A 19,005-nucleotide genomic window follows, 5' to 3' on the forward strand; every position below is an offset into this window, starting at 1 on the left:
AAATTATGGCATATAAAATGTTCATTGTTGATTTTTGATATATGTATACTTTGTGAAAGCATTCCCTCCAGCTAGTTCATTAACATGTCCATCACCCCACATATTTGTTGTGTGTGTATGTGTGAACATTTAAGTTCTACTCTCTAAGCAAATTTTAATTATACAAACCAGTGTTCTCAATGGTAGTGCCCATGTTTTTCATTAGCTCCTCAGACTTTACTCATCTTATAACTGAAAGCTTGAACATTGAGCATTGTTGATAAACTTCCCACATGAAACGTAATTTTCTTATTAGCTTCAGATCTTCTTGTTTCTAGCTCTCAAAATTTAAGTATTTTTCCTATTTGTATTAATCAAAAAAATTTGGGTAAGAAGCTGATTGGCTGAGCTTGAGTCATGTGCTCACTCTTGAACCAATCATTGCAGTTAAGCATACAAAGCTGTCTGATTGGCCAGGGTTGGATCATGTGGACAATGTGGACCATGCCTGTTAGAGAGAGGGAATATGACAGGTCAAAAGGAGAACTAGTTGTTGTAATTTTGAAACATAGTGGAGGTTATATTCCTAATGATTTATAGCAAAATCATAGAAGATGTTCTTCACAGCACTGTGTTGCTGACTTAGTGACCTATGCTTCACAAAATAGATTATCTTCTTTGAAGTTACAATTTGATTTGGGATTTTATTCTATATGTTATATTGGCCAAGCTTGTTTTTAATCACTATTAAATTGCATTTTTTTTTGCTAGATGGTGTTCTTTTATCTCATCAAATATTCTTCCAAAGAACTGAAAGAAAAATAAATGCACCCCCCCACCCCAATTCTTCCAAGATGAGGATTTGCTGGCCATTTAGCTTGCCCAGTTTCTATGCACTTGTGGAAAATCCATTCTTACTGCCATTACCCTATTGTCTAAGTTGGAGAAAGCTGCCTGCCATTTTTCACATGGACTTTGGGGGTGGGGGAGGAACTCAGTTAACACTCTGTTTGCTTATCACATCACTTGATTTATCTGAGGGGAGAGGGAGTGAGGGAGAAGGTTTGACAAGCAGTGATAGCTCAGCCAGTCAGGCTCAAATACCACTGCATGAAGCTAGAACTCTTAGCCAAACAGACCTTCTAAATACCACTGAAAAGCAGGAATAAACCAAGCAGACAGGAACGAGGCTCCCGTCCAAGCATTACAGAACCGCTGTCACACTTCGGCAAACTCAAAACACACACACATATATGTATGTATCTTTTCCCATTATTACTGGTAACCAGAGAGCCAGGGGTGTAAGTTTAGCATCACACAAACCCAAGTGCTGACAACTTATTTTTACAGGGCAGCCTTGAGAAATCCAACAGAGGCAAACCAAAGGAGGGGAAAATTATAAAGGAGGTGAGGGCACATAATTTAATCCTTGCTCTTGGCACTCATAGGCTTTTAGTACTCACCCCGCCCCCCCCCGCCACTATTGTGCCTCTATTTTTAACTATAAACTTTACTGAAAAATGAAAAGTAAAAACAACTTTGGATTTGTGGATGGAAGGGGATACTGCAGACTCTGTGTGTGTGTGTGTACGCGTGTGCGTAGGGCATTGGGGAGGACGGAGAGGATGAGGATCACAGTCTAAGGTGGTGATCTCTGGTGAGCAGTGGGAAGGCAGCTCTGTTGATCTCCAGAGGACACCTCTTTCTGATGAGGGAAGCAATCAGACTGCGTAGCTGAAGTCCAAGACTGTGAACTTCCAGGCTTCATGTCAAAACCAATTTAGTGAGCTGGTTTAGGATTTTCCTCGCCTACTACAAAAAATAATAACTTGTCTGGGTCTTACATGGCAGTTCCGAATTGTGGAAAGAGCACTGAACTTGTATCAAAAATCTGGATCAAGTCTTAGTTTTGTTTTTGAAAGACTTTGTGATTTAAAATTGGGGGACCTACCTTTCTTATCTGTAAAATACAGGGAATAGTAGTTTCTTTCATAAAATTGCCATGAGAATTTGAGGCAGCAGTGCACAGGAAATCACTTTTAAGATGTCTAATGCTTTACAAATGAAGATGGTTATTATTATGATTTAAGACCTTTTCCTTATCGCAGAGTTTGAACTCTGATATGAAGACACCATTAGCAGCAACTTCAACTGAAACTCTGCCAATACCTCTGACCTTGTTTCTCTGGTTTAAATATTTTTTTTTCCATACTGTGCCTAAAATGTTCTAGAAGCACATGGGAGAGCATACCAGAATACAGGAGTGGAACAATCCCTAGGGAGGTGTATTGGGGAGACTATCACTTCCCACATGTAGGGACACACATTTTTTGGTTTCTTCCCATGGTTCTTAATCTAGGAGGATTTTGACCCACTCAAACAAGACTCCTTTAGCAATATCTGGAGATATTTTTGATCATCACAACTTAAGGGGTGTTACTGACACCTATGTCAAAGCCTTCTTTGGAGGAGACCTCATCCTTGCTAGGACTTGCTCATGGGGTTTGTCAGTTGGAAAGCTTCTGGATAGGAGGTAACTACAGCTATGTCTCTACCATGCTTCCTATTTTCTCATCATCCCTATTATAAAATGCTTTGTTTCTTAAATGGCACCATATTTCAAGTGATATAATTTACATGCATTTTTCTTTCAACTTCTATGCTTAAAGGTATTATGTTATAACTAAAAAGAAACGACCACTTAAAACACCTACATCGTTTGGAGTATCTTTTAGAATTTTTTGTAACCCACATGTCTTTAAATAAGGAAGCCTTGAAAGTAAATATGCTCTCTGTTTCTTATCTTTTTTGTTATTACAATGCATTTGCTTGAGATATTCGAAAGCTTTTATGTAACTCAGATAGAAATGTGACATGTGTAGAATGAATCATAAGATCCTTTGTTAAGTAGCCTTATTTCAGAAAATAGGCCACCCTCTTAGATCTAACAATAACTTCTGTCTTTAAATATTTCAAATAATTTAAACTTTACCAAAAGCTTGCAAAATGACACTTATATATCCTATATTCACAGCCCCCAATTATTATCATTTTATAGCATTTGCTTTGTCAATCTCTCTCTCTTTCCCTCAACCTTTCTAAACACACACACACACACACACACACACACACACACACACGTTTTTTCTTCTGCATTTTAGAGATTAAATTATATACATGGAGTCCACTGAGCCTAAATACTGCTGTATCTATGTTCCCAATATGAAGTCCCACTTGCATGACCATCATCCAGAAAACAAGTTCTGAAAAATCCTATCACAGACACCTTTTCTGCAGCCCTTATTCAAAATTTACATTTTGTTCCAACAATGTCCTTTATAAGAAAGGGATCTAATTTGGAATCATGCACTGTACTTAGTTTCTATGTCTCTTAGATCTCTCTTAGTCTGGGAAGTATCTCATAGTCTTATATCTTTCTGAATTTCCCAGTTTCCAAGCATCTGGTATGATGTGGCATGTCCCTTAATATGGTGTGCTGTCTCCTCATGATAAGATTCAGGCTCACAATTCCTGCGAAGATATCAGAGGGGTGATGCTGTCTTTTCCAGGCTCCTTTCACGTGACATGTGACCCAGGTTGCTGCTTAACTGCAGGTGTTAACTTCAGTCACCTGGTGATGGAGACTTCCACTAGGCCTTTCCCCTAGGAAGTCATGCATTTCCCTTTATGCTTAATAATAATTTGGGGGGGATATAATTTGAAACTGTAGATACCCTTTTCTGAATGAAACTTTTCTTCACTAGTTTTGGCATCTTTTCAATGATTCTTGCCTGAGTCTATTATTGTCTTTTCTAACTTATTCATATTTATCAATAGACTGCAAGAACATTCACTTTCTCCTAATTTCTTTATTTGTATCCTTTGGGACTCATGGAGTCCAGTTTCTTTGGTTTATTAATTATTTCAATTCCTTATCTCTAATCTCTGGAAAGCTCAGATGGGTGATAGGATCCTTTGCAAGGTCACTCGTGTTCCTCGGATACCATTTTACAAGACCTCTGGACAAGTAGATGGGCTGGGCTCATCATGGGCTTTCCCAGACCCAACCTTAGAATCATGATTTCTCCAGCCAAGGAGGCAGGCTTCCCTTTAGTGGAGAGCAGTATTTGGAAACCATGATCTGGGCTGTGCTGACTGACACTCAGGATCATTTCTTTATGTTCTCACAGCAAATGTAGTTGGGAACACATACACATATGTGAATATGCATTGAGAGTCTGTCTATGTATGTATGTATGTATGTATGTATGTATGTATGTATGTACCTTCCTCTCTCTCTCTCTCTCTCATCTATCTGTTATAACAATGACTAGTTCACATCAACAGCTTTAATTTGTATCTAATCCCAAAGATCCTAAAAGAGTTATTCTATTTTTCGTTCCTTTCCTTATTTGTAACTTCTTTCTTTTGACAGTAAAAACCTGCTTCCCCTTATTCTTAGCATATCTATTCATTGGTTCCACCCCCCTGTATGATCCAGTGCCCTAAATATCCTGGCTGTTAACTTAGTAAGATGCATTAGCTCTGGTTTATCTCCTTGCTCAGTGACTATACTTTTAAGAAGAACTTAAAAAAAGAATACAGATTTTCCTTTCCTGTAGAAAATGAAGACCAGGACCATTCTTGGGGTGTGGAGTCAAAGGGCACAGTCAGGGAATACTTGCCATCTGATAATTGCCCTGGGTGAGGCAATGGACCCACTTAAACATATCTCCTGTCTAAATAAGACCAAAAAGACACAATAATTAAATGTAGATGTTTACATTTGTATTATATTGTGGATCAAATATATTTCTATACAGGAATTTACTGGGAGACTGAGCGAAATTTGAAAATGAACTATTATTCACAGTTGTATTATATCAAAGTTAAAAATCACAAATTGTACTAAAGATGTATAAGAGACTGTCCCTGTCCTAGAAAATATATGCCAAAGTATTTAGAAGTAAATGGAGATGATATATGCAATTTATTCTGTGAGGGTTCAGCAGCAATAATTTGTACATAAAAATGTGAGTTTGAATCTCAGCTCTATCGCTTAGGAATTGCATAAAGTTGGGAAAATTAATCAACCTTCCTGTGCTCACTTTTCTCATTTTTAAAATAGAGATGTTAGTAATTCTTTACTTAGAAGTTAATGAAAATGTGTATAAAATACATGTCATAGTGGCAGACACTGAGTTAATGCTCAATAAATATTTTTCAAGTGCATCAATGTATGAATTCTGTAGTCTAGCATTCCATGAATAATCTTCATAACAATGTCCATGTTCTGGAGTCCTGTTAACAGTGGTGGGACACTTTATAGTTACAAAATGTGTTCTCTTACTCTTGCTTTGCAACTTCCTCTGTTCTGGCTGGGGTGTGTCCACCTCCTTCTAGTAAAGGTGATGCCCACCAGGCTGATGAAGAGCCACAAGATGAGAGCTTCCATTTGGGGTGGAAAGGGGTGTCTGCTCTCCAATCAAAGCAAGGAACTGGTCACCACATTTCTCAAGCCAATCCTTATGGAAGTTGGAATTATTTCCATTGATATACAAGGAGACAACCTCCTAGAAGGAATAAAAGACTTGCCTCTATAGCCGAGTGAGTTCAAACCTTGTTCACAGTAACCCCACATACCATCCTGTCAATGGCAGTCCTGTTTTTTGAACTGATCAATATTATTTAAAATTCTAACTTTCATGGATAGAAAATACTGCCAGGTTACATCCCTGCAGAGCTGAGTGTCTCCTCTGTGCTCTCAGCAGAATCCCTTATTCTCAAAACCTGGGGCTTTCTTCTATCTTTTTTTTTTTTTTCCTCCAACAAAATTATATTATCTTCTAGAGGCTGAATTAAATATTAATAGGCATTCCAAAATATGAAGACAAGGGTGTATGCTTTAATAATGGCGTCCACTGGCTTGGTGATTTTGTAGACGTGTGGGCTGCAGATTGCACGGGAGTACGAAGCCAGAGTTCAGGACACACGTTCTCTCCTGCATCCCTTGTGAATGGTCGGTTCTTGACCTTGACACTCCTTTTAGCCTCACCCTGTTTAAATGGACCTCCTGGAGTACTTCCTTGACATTTCTTTATCAGAAATAAGACATCGACTAGGTGCCTGTTGCTATGGAGATGACAAAGATAAATGCTATTTAGTGTCTACTTTGACAAGAATACAGAGTCTAATTAGTCTAATTATTATCCCTTGTCATCATGGCAACACTTGGCTTTTTGGTGTCCCGGGTGCATCTCTATCTTCCATTGCATTTTAGTTTTTTCTTTGAGGATACTGACAGCAATTTGTTTTTCTTATCATCTACCATGAAGTGGGGAATGATGTCCTAACTAACTCTCGGTTGGTTTAGATGTGAAAGTCTCCCAGCTCCCTAAGTTCCTCATTCATTCATTTGTACATTACACAGCATTTCCTGAGACTTTATGAAATGTCTTATGTTACATTTATAGTAAAATCTAGAAAAAGGACTGAGTAACACAATTATCACTATAATAACATAGATTAGTGGTTCTCACACAGGGAAAACTGTCCCCCAAGGGACACTGGGGACTGTTTGGAGATATTTGGTAGTCATGACTGAGGGGATGCTACTGGCATCTGGTGAACAGACACCAGGGGTGCTGCTAACTATCCCAAAATGCATAGGACAGTCCCCATGACAAAGAATTATCTGTCCTTAAAAAAAAAAGATTTATGTGTCCTGAAATATCAATAGTATCAAAGTTGAGAAAGCTTGATATGGATTCTTTCAACTCACAAAATTGAACACTGCCCCACATGTTAATCTCAAATATCACCTTAAATCTCACTAGAAACTGAGACTATAGAATTAGGAGTGCTCCTCACCTGGAAGCCGTGTAGCTCTGGCTATTTTAATTTCTCCTCACAGCACCTCTGAGAGACGGAGGACATTCCTGTTTTACTGATGAGGCGACTCTGGCTTGAAGAGGTTAAGTAGCTGTCAGGAAAAGTGTTCACTTTTCCTCTTTCATGAAGTATAGCAAAGGAGTTATTGAGTTTTTACTGAAAGGCTTATGCTGGCCAGCTGGGTGTCAGCACTGGCATTTTGGGAGGAAACTCAAGTCTGCTATAGAGCTGTCAAGCCATGACTCGTCCTTTAAGGTGGGCCAAAAGTTCCTCTATAGTTTTTCAATTATGTGAGAACAACAGTTAAGGAGTTATTGATCTCCGGGGCACACGCTGGCACGGGCATGTAAGCATTACCAAGAAATAAGACAACTGTGGTCTTTGGTAATTTTTCCCACTTCTGTAAGGTTTTGTACACATCTGACTGCTTTTGAATTCCTCCTCCTTGCAACTTTTTTCAGGATCCAGGCTCACATTCCCTCCTGGGCTCCCAGGCATTTAGATAACTTATCTGCCCTTCACCATTTACACTCATTAATATAATATATTAGCCAGTTTGGGGTTCTGAAGCTTTACTTGTGCTTATTTTGTATTTACAGCCTGATGATAAGCTTCTTTCTGAAGACTAATAAACATTTACCAACCAGCAAATATTCTGTCACAAAAGAGGCTCATCCTCCATTTGTTTATTTATTGGAATCTATAGATTCCAAAATCATTTATGAAATATCTAGTGTACACCAGACATTGTACAAAGGGGATATATAAATGAATCTCTTAACACTGGAAAAATAAGATACCAAAAGATATCGTGAAGATTAAAGGGAATATTTGAGTAAATCATGTGAGGCATGGTGCTTGGTACGCACAGATCTGTGTTCAATAAATACCAGAAATGATTGCTCTATTTCCCCCAACACACAGAGGAGAGCTATGCAAGTAGTCGGTGTTTTAAACATGTTTGCAGTGTGATTGAAGGTGTCTATGCAGGGATGTGAAACTTGTGACAAGACACTGACAAGTATATTTGTCGCCCTCGGCAAAGAGTTTGGATGAGCAAACGTGGTTACGGATGCATCATGCACCAGCTGAGTGGGCTCTGGGAATATTTGACAGGGAAATACATTTTTACAAGTGAAGTAAACCACTGGGTTGGCAACACAAGGAGGAGTCAGATTCAAACATACTTCTCAACTCTCAGTGTAAATGGCATTTGATTTCCTGAGAAATCTGTCTGCTGCTCTTCACCAGGCTCAGAATCCATCCCAGGATTCTGGAGAACAAGGTTTACAGTGTTTTTGATCAGAGAACAACTTGTAATAATAGCTCTTTTTTATAGAGGAGGGTTAGAAAAGCCCAGTAAACAAGTCTAAAATGTCAAAACCCATAGTGAAAGCAATACATTGTTAAATTCTGGAGAGAAGATTGTTTTATTTGAACACCTATTGGAGATGTACTTACTCCAGGGCTTATGATGAATGCTGAGGGTTGAAGGACAAAACATGAGGTTCTAACCCTCCCTGCCAGAAACAGCCCTGTGGTAGCATCACTCCATGATGGAACATGGCTGGGTTCTGCCTTTGCAAGAAGGATGTCAATCGCCAAGATGGCACATTGCCCTGGAAGGGCTACATATCCTGTGGATTGGAGATAACAAGTCTTGGTCTAATCCAAATTACTGAATGGATGTTCAAGTCAACTGGCACACTCTTTGCGAAAATACTATTACTCCTGAGTTTATATTTTTGGGTTTGAACTATTTTTCTAGTTTTAGAATCATATTTCCAGTCTTGGCTCTACCTGACATGTCAAACATTTCCCCAAGCAATCTCTTCCATTTCCAACTGTGCTTCCTTCAATTTTCATTTCTCTATTAAAAGCTTTTGCCCTGTCTTCCTTGTCAGAAGCTGTATTCCTCTCTCCATCACTAGCACATCTCCTATTGGTCCCCTTATCGTTCCTTGATCTATCCATGCTGTCACTTCAGCGGGATCTCATATACTAATTGTTGAGTAAATAGATACTCACCTTTTGTGGCCAACTATTTCCAATTCTACCTCAACCTCAATAAGTTCTTTCTTCCATCACTTCCCTGGCATTCCCACTGATGCTGCATTAATTGAAGATTTCATCACACCCCGCCATGATTACCACAACAATCTCCTGACTGGTCTTCTTATGACTACTCATGGCTCCTTACCTCTGCCTGATGTGGCTCTCATCTTAGGACTCCACCTACAGAACAATGTACTCATCCCTGTCCTTTGCTCAAAGGCTCTCATGGCCACTCATTGTCTAGAGGATGATGTCAGAACTCTCATTGCATTCATAGCCTCAGCTGCATCTGTAAACAGACTGAGGTTACAAATTCTGTTTCTCCCGTTCTACCTCTCACCCCAAAGGGCCTTCTGAGGTAGCCCCATTGGGCTTCTTACTCTCTCTCTGCAGCACCATTTCAAGCTATTTTGTAACTCTCACCTGGTAAATACTCTATTTAAAATATTTTTCCCCTTCATCTCTTTTTTTTTGGCAAAACTCTCTTCACCCTTTAAGAGACAGCTCAAATGCTATACCTTTCCTAATGAGTTAGAAAACAAGTTAGCCTTTCTTTTATTACAAAATGACTATGAAGCCACTTCTGTTTATTTCAATTAATTTTTTCACCACTTTGAAGTTTTCAACACACATGGCTCTGTTATTTACTGCATCATTTGACCTTGGACAAATTGTTTAACCTCTCTATGTCTCAGTTTCCTCATATGTTTAATATGAAAATAGTAACACATAGCTGATAGGGCATGTATAGTTTCAATGTGTTAGAGAAATGATGATTCTTAGAATGATGTGCAATGATGATTCAATAAAAGTTAACTAGCACTTCTGTTTTATTTAATCATCATAACAGCCCTATCAGGCAGGCATTGTTGTCATTATTTTGCAGATGCAGAAACAAGGGTCCAGAGAAGTTAAAGGACTTGCTCAAAGGCATGTGAGTAGAAGAACAAATATTTGAAGCTGAGTCTGGCAGACTCTGGAAACCTGCACCCTCATCAGCCTCCAAGACTGCCTTTGCACATTAGTACAGCCTGGTTGGGGTGGAGGACTGTGTTTGCATATCTGTCTCCCTCACTAGATGGGACGCTTGGTGAGTGATTTTTTGTGTGTTGTCACTATGGAGAGTAGCATCCAGCACACCAGAGATGTACAATAAGTGAATGTCTGAATAAGCATTATTAGTGTGTATTTTCATATTGGGATTGGTCCTCAAAGCTTGATGCTTGGAGCACATTCCCATCAGGAACATTGCTGAGTTCTTTCTGTTCCCCCATGTACATACCAAGCAAGAACTGGACCCCCAAAAGAGCAAGCCTGGAGGGTAAAGCTAAGCATGAATCATGAGCCCGTCTCCTTCCCCTGCTTTCACTCTGGGTGCTTCTCCACTGAGAAATTATATATTGTTCTTTAAAAAATCATCCTTTTTTTCTTAGTTCATAACTCCAAGGTGCAGGAAATGTTATCTTCTTTATTCCTCAAAATCAATTTTATTCTACTACTGGCTCCTCAACATCCAGGGAAGTCAATCTCAGTGATTATTGGGATTCCTTTTCCTTCTTTGTAGGATCTATAATAATCTCAGGTTTAGAAGATGCTGAGAACAGGGGGGAAATGCCAGATCCTTTGCTATCTTTCATCTCTGCTATTGTTCCTTATATTTCTGGCCACTGTTGTTGAGAGAGAAGGTCACACAGAGACATCCCGCTTAGCAGGAAACTCTGCTGTATATGCATTTGCAGAAATGTTTTCATTCTTCCGACCTACACCTGCAAGCATTCCAGCACTTCTCCTGAGGATGGTGGCAATGCATGCAAGATAGGCCTGGCTCGCCATGGTCTTTATCCTCCCTCTGTCCCTCCTGTTTGAGGTCCCAAACTTCCTGCTGGTCTAAAGTCTCCTTCCCTTCTTATGCCTCCCTTCCTAGATGCCCTGAGATGACTCAGCACAATCCTTCCAGAATCCCACTACCAGGCTCTCTATTTTTAGAATGCAGTAGCAGAAAGAAATGCCTACTCTGGTGAGTAACTGACTTTCTAACAGATCTGTTTATACAGGTGCAGTGTTGCTAGGGGCGGGGCAGGTGGCAGCCAGTAGCAGAGATGAGGAAAGAAACTCATCTTAAGAGTTTCTCTGTATATTCAACACCTCCTCAGCTGCTCATTCTCACATGATTATCTTCCTCATTTTGCAGACCCGAGGTGTGAGCTTTCTTAGACTGTTGTGCCAAATCAGGCCTGATTCCGATTTCCCTCGCCTCCAAAGGGTTTATTGAAAAGAATAAATCATTTTTGGTCTGCGTGTTACCTTTGAGTTTTCTTTTGAAATCCCCTGTGTAATTTTGCAGACTTCACCTGAGCAAAAAGGAGCCTCTGGCATTTCTTATTTGGCAACCTCCTTCCAGTTACTTCTGTATTGGAATACAGCAAATAATTTAATTTTATCTCTTTCTATACATTGCCTTTAAGTTTTCTGCCAAAGGCACAGGCTGCTTTAGGTCAATTTTGTAGGGCTTAGCAGACCTGTTCATTTTTCATTTTATTCAACCTCAGACACGAGGCAGTATAAACACTCTTGTTAATATTTGCTATTTAATAATGAGGCTACTCCTGCACCTATTAGCCCTAAGTCTTTTAATTTCATCCATTATAAAGATGATGGATAATATTAATGAGAAAGTTCGCTATAGATTGGTGAAAACACCTTTAAATATTCAACAAAGTTTCCATGTTGAGAGGGAGATTTCTGTTTTATGCTATTGCTGACTGCTAAGCATACCAGGTCAAAAATTTTCTTAGGAAAAGCCTCAAAGGAAAGAAAAAAGGAGATGGAGGAAGAAGCCACACAGTCATCTAGTCTACACCTCAGATCCGCTCCTTTCCAAGTGCAGATTCAGCTCACAGTCAAACACAAAATACTCAATAAGGCCCAAGCCTCAAAGTCACCAAGGTTTGCTTTGATGCCTGGAGGATGCTGACTCCACCAATAATGACATCTTCCCTAATGAAATTGTCGATCAGAAGGCAGACCTCCAAGTTGAGGCTGAATAATCAGAGGTGTGGACATGGACCCATGTCTTCATTGCATTTGCAGTTGGCCACTGGGAATGAACCACAAGTGAAGCAACTCTGCAATACACCCAAGCGCCACCCAAATCTGGGTCACCCCTGATGAGAAGTCTCATGCTTTTGAAACTACAGCACATGGCTAACATGGAGCTATGCAATGGAGAGACACTGAGATGCTTTTCAATGAGTCAGTATTGTTAAGTGCACCCAGTAGTGCTCAAGACATAATAAATGTTCAAGGAATAGCACTATTATGTCACTATTGCTTGTGAGGGTTCCTTGATGATAGTGAGGAAACAGGTTTTATGAGAGAAAACAAAAACAAACATGATCTTTTCTGTTCTGCTGGTGAGAAACCTGTGATCCAGAGTTAAATGCTTCCTGCACTCAAAGACAGAAAATGGAGTGTGTTCAAGAGACACAGGCGTGAAGCAGGAAGAGCTCCAGATAGTAAAGGAGGCAATTTAAATAAAGAAATTAATAATGTGCCATTGGATTTAACACAAAGTACAAAATAAATACCCATAAGTCCATATTGGTATAAATAAATAATTGAATAAATAAATAAATGAGGGAGAAGAGACAAATCTCCTCTACCAAAGAACTCCAAACAATTTATGTTGATACATTTCCCTACAGAGAAGGTGGCTGAATCTCTCCCCTACCTCCTGAGACTGTGATTACAGGCCATCTCTAAAGAGTAAGAGTGTGGGAAGTTGGGAAACAATGGTATGTTGGAGCAATCTAACAAATTCTCTTAGCCTGGAGATCCAGGTTTTAACATCATCCCTGCTAAGTCAGTTTCCCAGCTCAAGCTCTTGATGTGATGCATTGAGAGTGGCACTTCATTCACGTGGTCCACCTTAAGCCCATAATTTTATTCTAGTCATGAGATGAAATCTAAGATATGGCCAAATAAAGAGGCATTCTACAAAATATGCACAGCTCTCAAAATTAAGTCATCAAAATGAAGGAGGGTCACAGACCCGTGGAGACGTGAGACGTGATGACTGTAACAGGGCATCCTAGATGGGATCCTGGAACAGAAAAAAGACCGGGAATAAATTAGTAGAATCTAAGTAGAGTGTGGAGTTTAATGGCGATTTGCTAATGTCACTTCCTTAGTTGTGCAATGTGCCATTGTGACATCAGCAAATACTACATAGGGAAATGTGCATGTGTATCTGACATGTGCATGTGTATGTATCTCTACAACTTCTCTGATATTTGAGATTCTTCTAAAAAAAAAGTATTTGAGGAATAAATGTTATTGCTGGTACCAGAATTCAAATCTAATTCTTTGTATAGCCCAGATACTTTATATAGTTTATGGACTTCTGTTTATTTAAATTCAACTTGATACGTATTTAGATCTTACATTATAATTTCCAAAATGACAAATATGTGATTCCCATGCAAATAAAATGAACACATGTCAAGGATTTTATTTATACATTTAATTAATGACTGTACTCATAAGGTGTTAAAATGGTTCGAAGGGCATTTGAGGATTCATACATGTGTGTGTGTGTGTATGTGTGTGTGTGTTCAGATAAGTTTGCAGAATTAGAGTCAACACCAATTAATATTTCATACAACAATGAACAGAACCATTAAGGTTTCTGTTCCAGGGGTCAGAAATCATTTGCATCTCTGGCTACAAAAATCTACAAGTTAGCTGTGACTCTCTGGAACTGTAAAGTAAACCATCAGTACAGAGTCAAAGCTAGGACTGAACACAGAATCTGTTTTTGTTTGTTTCCAAATTAAGGACATCTTTGCTGAGAATCTTTCTTTAAAGATTATTCTCAAGCCCACAGAGGGGCTAGTCTCTTACATTTGATTCACAAATCCAGAGCTATGTAGGATGGAGTATCTAGAAATGCCTGAGAATGACTTCTGACTGAGAAGAGTGAATCTCACACTGGGTTATCAAACTCCCTTAAGATTTAGTCTTCTATGCAAAGGTGAGGAAGCCAGGTTTGGGCTGCTCTACCAGAATTTGTCTGTGGTTACTATAAATAGAGCCAAGTCCCTCCCCTTGGGGTGTCCTCCACTAGCCAAGGTCCCCTGGCTGCCTGCAAGTGCTTTTCCCTTAGCAGCTCTGGCCGTCGGGTAGCTGTGCAGGTTCTGAGCCATTTTTCTTGAGAGGACTATATTGGCACTGACTCTGTATAAGAAATCAATCCTTGTTCTTGACTGTGGGCTTGTTCTACCTGATTTTTTAAAAAAATCAGTTCACAAAGATGACACGCTATGTAAGGCCTAGCTGCACAATCTATGTGTTCAATTATAAGAGGTTAAAAAAAAAGGCTGGATTCTTACTGAGAATATTCAAATAACTGTTGGCTATGAAAAGCAGAGAGACTTAGTAAAGGTCTTGGCTTCTGAATGATGAAGGCTCAATGAGAAGCAGATACCATTTTAAATGTTTCGTTTTCATTTCCAAAAGCAGAGTTTGCTAAATTGAAGGTCAGTTATGGTTTAAGAAAAAAGAGAAAAGGCTTCCTTATATATCCACAGAAATCAAACCTGGACAGAATAAGCTGACCTGCATGACTGTGTTGTCATTTGAATTTTCCAGAAGTTCTTTGATGTCAAGCAGTAGCTCCCCGCCATGTAACTCTGGGGGTGCCATTCACATAGACGCCACCTGGGGTTGCCATTTGGCAGCTATTGCCGGTCGGGTTGAGAGGGCTTAACAGGAGTCCTTTGGTTCCTCCGTGGAAAAGTCAGGAGGGAGGAGCAGAGGGAGGGACAAAGTCCATTTCTCAAAACTCTAATAAGCACATTGCAGGACACAGGTCATGGGGCATAGTGCACTTCATGTTTGTGAGAAAGTCATCTACAATAAAGCTTTTTACTTTTTTTCGTTAATAGCTCCATGTTCTGGGGTTGGTAAGGCTGCTGTAGAATCTAATGGAAAATGAGCTCCAGGAAAACCCATTCAGCTCACTGTGGTCAAGCCATGGCCAAAACTCAGGCCCTGTAAAGACAAATGATTGTGTTGCCAGTGGAAGAAGCTTATTTGTATGTGTTCCCTTGATTTCCAGGAATCAAAACTCATACCATATTTATTTCCTAAGCTATTTATTTACTCACCTAACTCTAAAACAACTCATGTGTTATCAAAATTTAAAAGTGAGTCTGGAGGATAAACATAAGTACATTTAATAGAAAATAAATTGAAAAGTAGAATCTGCGATCTCCCTGGTGTGTCGGGGTTGAGTATCAGCACTATCATGCCATGACCGCTGTGGCCTGAGTTCAATTCCTGGCCAGGGAGCTACCCACATGGCACAGCAGACCTCTCCTGACTCACCTGCTGCTCCCCTCAGGAGTGTATTTCAGCTAATCTGTCTGTTCTGTTCCCCACTCTGTCACAGGTGAATCCTCTCACCCCCAACACCTCTAGCCTACACCCCAGTTTTTCTATGCATAAATAAATAAATAAATAAATAAATAAATCTTAAAAAAAAAAAGAAAAGTGGAATTTGCAGACGTGGAGACAGTTCTGGCTCACCCCCTGGTAGCCCACTGTGGTCACCCTCAGCATCACAGCTCCCAAGTACTGTCCAAACAGGAGGTCATCCAAACCTACTGGGTTTTGGTATTTCCTTTGTACCAATTTTTGCTAATATACCCCTTGTCTGCATTTATTATATGGGAATGAAATCTCCCTACTTTATATTCCAGGTTGCTTTTTATGCAGGGTGCTCACTGTCATACAGACTGCCTGATGTGGGTTTTCACAGAAACACCTTGCTGGGGTTTCCTTTTCTAATACATTTGTGGTTTTCATGGCCTGTTCCACATCACTGTTCACAAATAGCTCTTTTTAGCTCTGTCATTTTGTGCTTCTTATTTTAAGGGAGGTAAGAAATCCTATTGGATTCTTGCACATGGTATTCTGCATTTAAATAAACAAAACTATAGCAAATCACATTACCATCCTACTTCAATATAGCTGTAAGAAAAAGTGCAGTGTTTCTATTTTCACCCACAGAGGAATCTCCTTACAGAGTTGGAACAAATCTTACATAACTGTCTTATATTATAATGACATATAAAATAGGTAAAAGTTTGACTTCCAACTTTCTTGCTGTACGAGAGAAACTAAGGGAAATCTTTTACCTTGTTTGTGAGATATCTTTGGGGTAGTGAGTAAAAGGATTTCTCTGAAACACTGTCTGCTGGCGAGGAAAATGTCTCCTTCCCAAGAAAAAGACACACATTTCCCCTCCACCTTCACCATCCCCACACATGGTTCTTACCTCTTGCATCTGAGCAGGCCAGATGAGAAAGGCTCCCACCTCACTGCCAAGCTGGGGAGTCAGTCAATCTCCTCCTGGTTCCACCCTAATTAAGTGTGGACTTTATGTAAACCACAACCCAGACTTTTTATGGATTCAGAATATGTTGGCTTCATTATTCTTGTCAGGCGGCAAAACTAGACCATGACAGATGAGTTTCTGAGCCTTTGCTGATCATTCATCTACAAAACATAATAGTTTGATTCTTTCACTTAGGGCTATTTACAGAAACAGAAGTTGATTAATTGAAGCGCCAGCACTGGATAAATTCTCATTCTCTCTCTGTCCTGAATCCACTCTTAATGTATCTCAAGGAAATCATCATTAATAATGCATTACCAAAGGAGGAACGCTGTGACTCATTCCCTCTAGAGGAATTATATGACTTCATTAATCTCAAATAAATGTATACATATTTCTTTAACTCTATTTTGTCTTTGTTAAACATATACTTACATATTATTAGCCCCTGTACTGAGTTCCACCTATAGGGACCAATCCACACTTCAAGGTAGCATGGAAAAAAGGAGGCAATGATAATAATATACCTAATATTTCTTTAATACCAACTGTGAAATGAATATTTTAGATTGGTTGTTGCAACTCCTAAGAATAATTGTGATTAATGAACATTCTTATCCCCATTTTACAGAATAGGAAATGAAGACACAGAGTGAATGATTTATCCATGGTCAACACTGTCCTCAGTGATAGGGTGGGGGTCTAAGTCCAGATGTAATTGGCTCCAAAGCCTGTGCTCTTCATCACTGTCCTGTCGCGCTGTGGAGGAGTCTAGTCAGATCAAGAGGGGCGGCTTGATGAATGGCCAGTAGGCAGACAGGCCTATTGTGTTTGGATCCCTGCTGTTTTGAAAACACTGTATGATTCATTATCATTCTCCACTGTGCCACCTCTGTCTCCACCGCCCATAGTCATTTCAGGGGCTAAAAACACTGACTTAGGGGCCCTGAGCTGTGGCTGTAGCTCCCTGCTTTGTAACAGGAAAAAGGGGAATTTAGTCTTTTTTTTGTTTGTTTGTTTATTTATCATCAGTTCTTATTAACCAATGTAAGATTTTATTTATTTATTTTTTAAAGATTTATTCATGCATACAAGAACTGGGGTGTAAGCCAGAGGTGTGGGGGGTGAGAGGACTCACCGGAGAGAGTGGGGAGCAGAACAAGTGGATCTACTGAAATACACCGCAGAGGGGAGGTGCGGGCGAGACAGGAGAGGTCTGCTGCAACATGTCAGTCAGCTCCCTGGCAGGCCAGGGATTGAATTCGTGCTGCAGTGGCTGTTGATGATTGCTTGATAGCTCTGTCTTTAACCCCTGCACCGCCAGGGAGGCCCAATGTAAACTTTTAATTGAACAAAGGTTGTTGAACAGAGACTCCCAATTCCCCCATCACACACCACACTTGCATAGACCCAAGCCTTTGTTAGGATCCTTGGAAGCTGACCATGGATTTGAGGTATCCAAGAAGAGGAGGGCGTGTGGAGGTGTGAAAACAGGGAGTGGAAGAGCACAAGGGAATATGGTGATGGACTCTGGGGGCTTAGGTGGTGGGAGAGCTTTGGTGACCACACCTGAGGGCAGAAATCGTATATTGTCCAAACATTAACAACAATGTAAGAGAAAAGTACTGTATTAAAAAAAAATCTTCAGAAGACTCCTATTTGTGGCATATAAGTCCCCTTAGACTTTTAAAAAATTACACATGAGACCAGGAGCCCTCAAGAGAGACAGTGGATGCTCCTTCCTTCCTTCCTGTTGACACAATGCCTGTCCTGCCGGGTGGGGCAGGAGGGAAACCCAAGGAGGGAGAGATCTTTTAAGAATTTGTTGCTGGGGGTGGCTGGGTGTGCACTGCAGACCTTGTTCTGACGTCCTTTCCAAGGAGCCAGTGTGAGGTGGGAGAAAACACAAAGAGCTTGTCAGGAAATCACCCTTTGCCTCTTTCCAGCCTGTGGCTTTTGGTTGCTCACTTTAAGCCCCGAGCCTCAGTTTCCCCATTTGCCAAATGGGGTTCTCACCTCACAACCCACCTGAGACCCACTGAGGGGATGTGTCTGCTGTGCGGTGATGATGGCATACTGCTAGACTTGGTCTGTGGCAAGAGATTTTTATTTACAAAACCATAAGGTTCTTGGCAGGTTCAGCAGAACTTCTGACACTTCAGACTCACCCTGTGTCCTATTTATGTACAGCGTCTATGAAACACACACCGTGGCATCTGCCTGCGCTGCTTATCTTCCAGCCAGGAGTTGGGGCCAAGTTTTTCTCCTCTGTAGCTTTTTGGTATATTTAGCAGTGAGATAAGTGTGGCTTTGTCAAGCTTTCAGGAATAAAGCAAAGCCACTGTTTAATTTAGCATTTAATTACAATATCCTGCCTGACAAGTTGCTGGATTCTGGCTAAGAAAACTGAGTGGAAAATGTCTGTGTCTGTTTTGTCTAGAATTTTAAAGTTTATTTCCTTAGAATTTGTTGCATTTAGCTTCAATCTCACCTGAGTTTGTAGGGCGACGTGGTATAAGAATAGGGTGGAGTAGAAATACAGGTCTCCATGTCCACAAAGCTGAACTCCTGGCCTCTGACTTGGAGCCAGGCCCTTCCCCACCCATATTAGTGTTCTATGCTGCGGTGACGAATGATAGAGACTTACTGGCTTAAAGCAACACTAATGTGTATTTTTACAT

The 19,005-nt window shown here is 40.2% G+C and overlaps 1 long non-coding RNA gene across 1 annotated transcript in view; it reads left to right on the top strand.

The window, feature by feature from the left end:
- The window catches only part of LOC129145423 (uncharacterized), a 40,955-nt gene extending 30,072 nt beyond the window's left edge, over positions 1–10,883 (top strand). The window contains exons 2-3 of the long non-coding RNA XR_008550959.1: positions 9,812–10,015; positions 10,850–10,883. This is a non-coding gene — a long non-coding RNA (uncharacterized LOC129145423). The remainder of the gene's footprint in view (positions 1–9,811; positions 10,016–10,849) is intronic.
- The last annotated feature ends 8,122 nt before the right edge of the window (positions 10,884–19,005 follow it).

This window comes from Talpa occidentalis, unplaced genomic scaffold (assembly GCF_014898055.3).
Source record: "Talpa occidentalis isolate TD23 unplaced genomic scaffold, MPIMG_talOcc4v2.1 talOcc4.11, whole genome shotgun sequence".
Classification (NCBI taxonomy): Eukaryota; Metazoa; Chordata; class Mammalia; order Eulipotyphla; family Talpidae; genus Talpa; species Talpa occidentalis.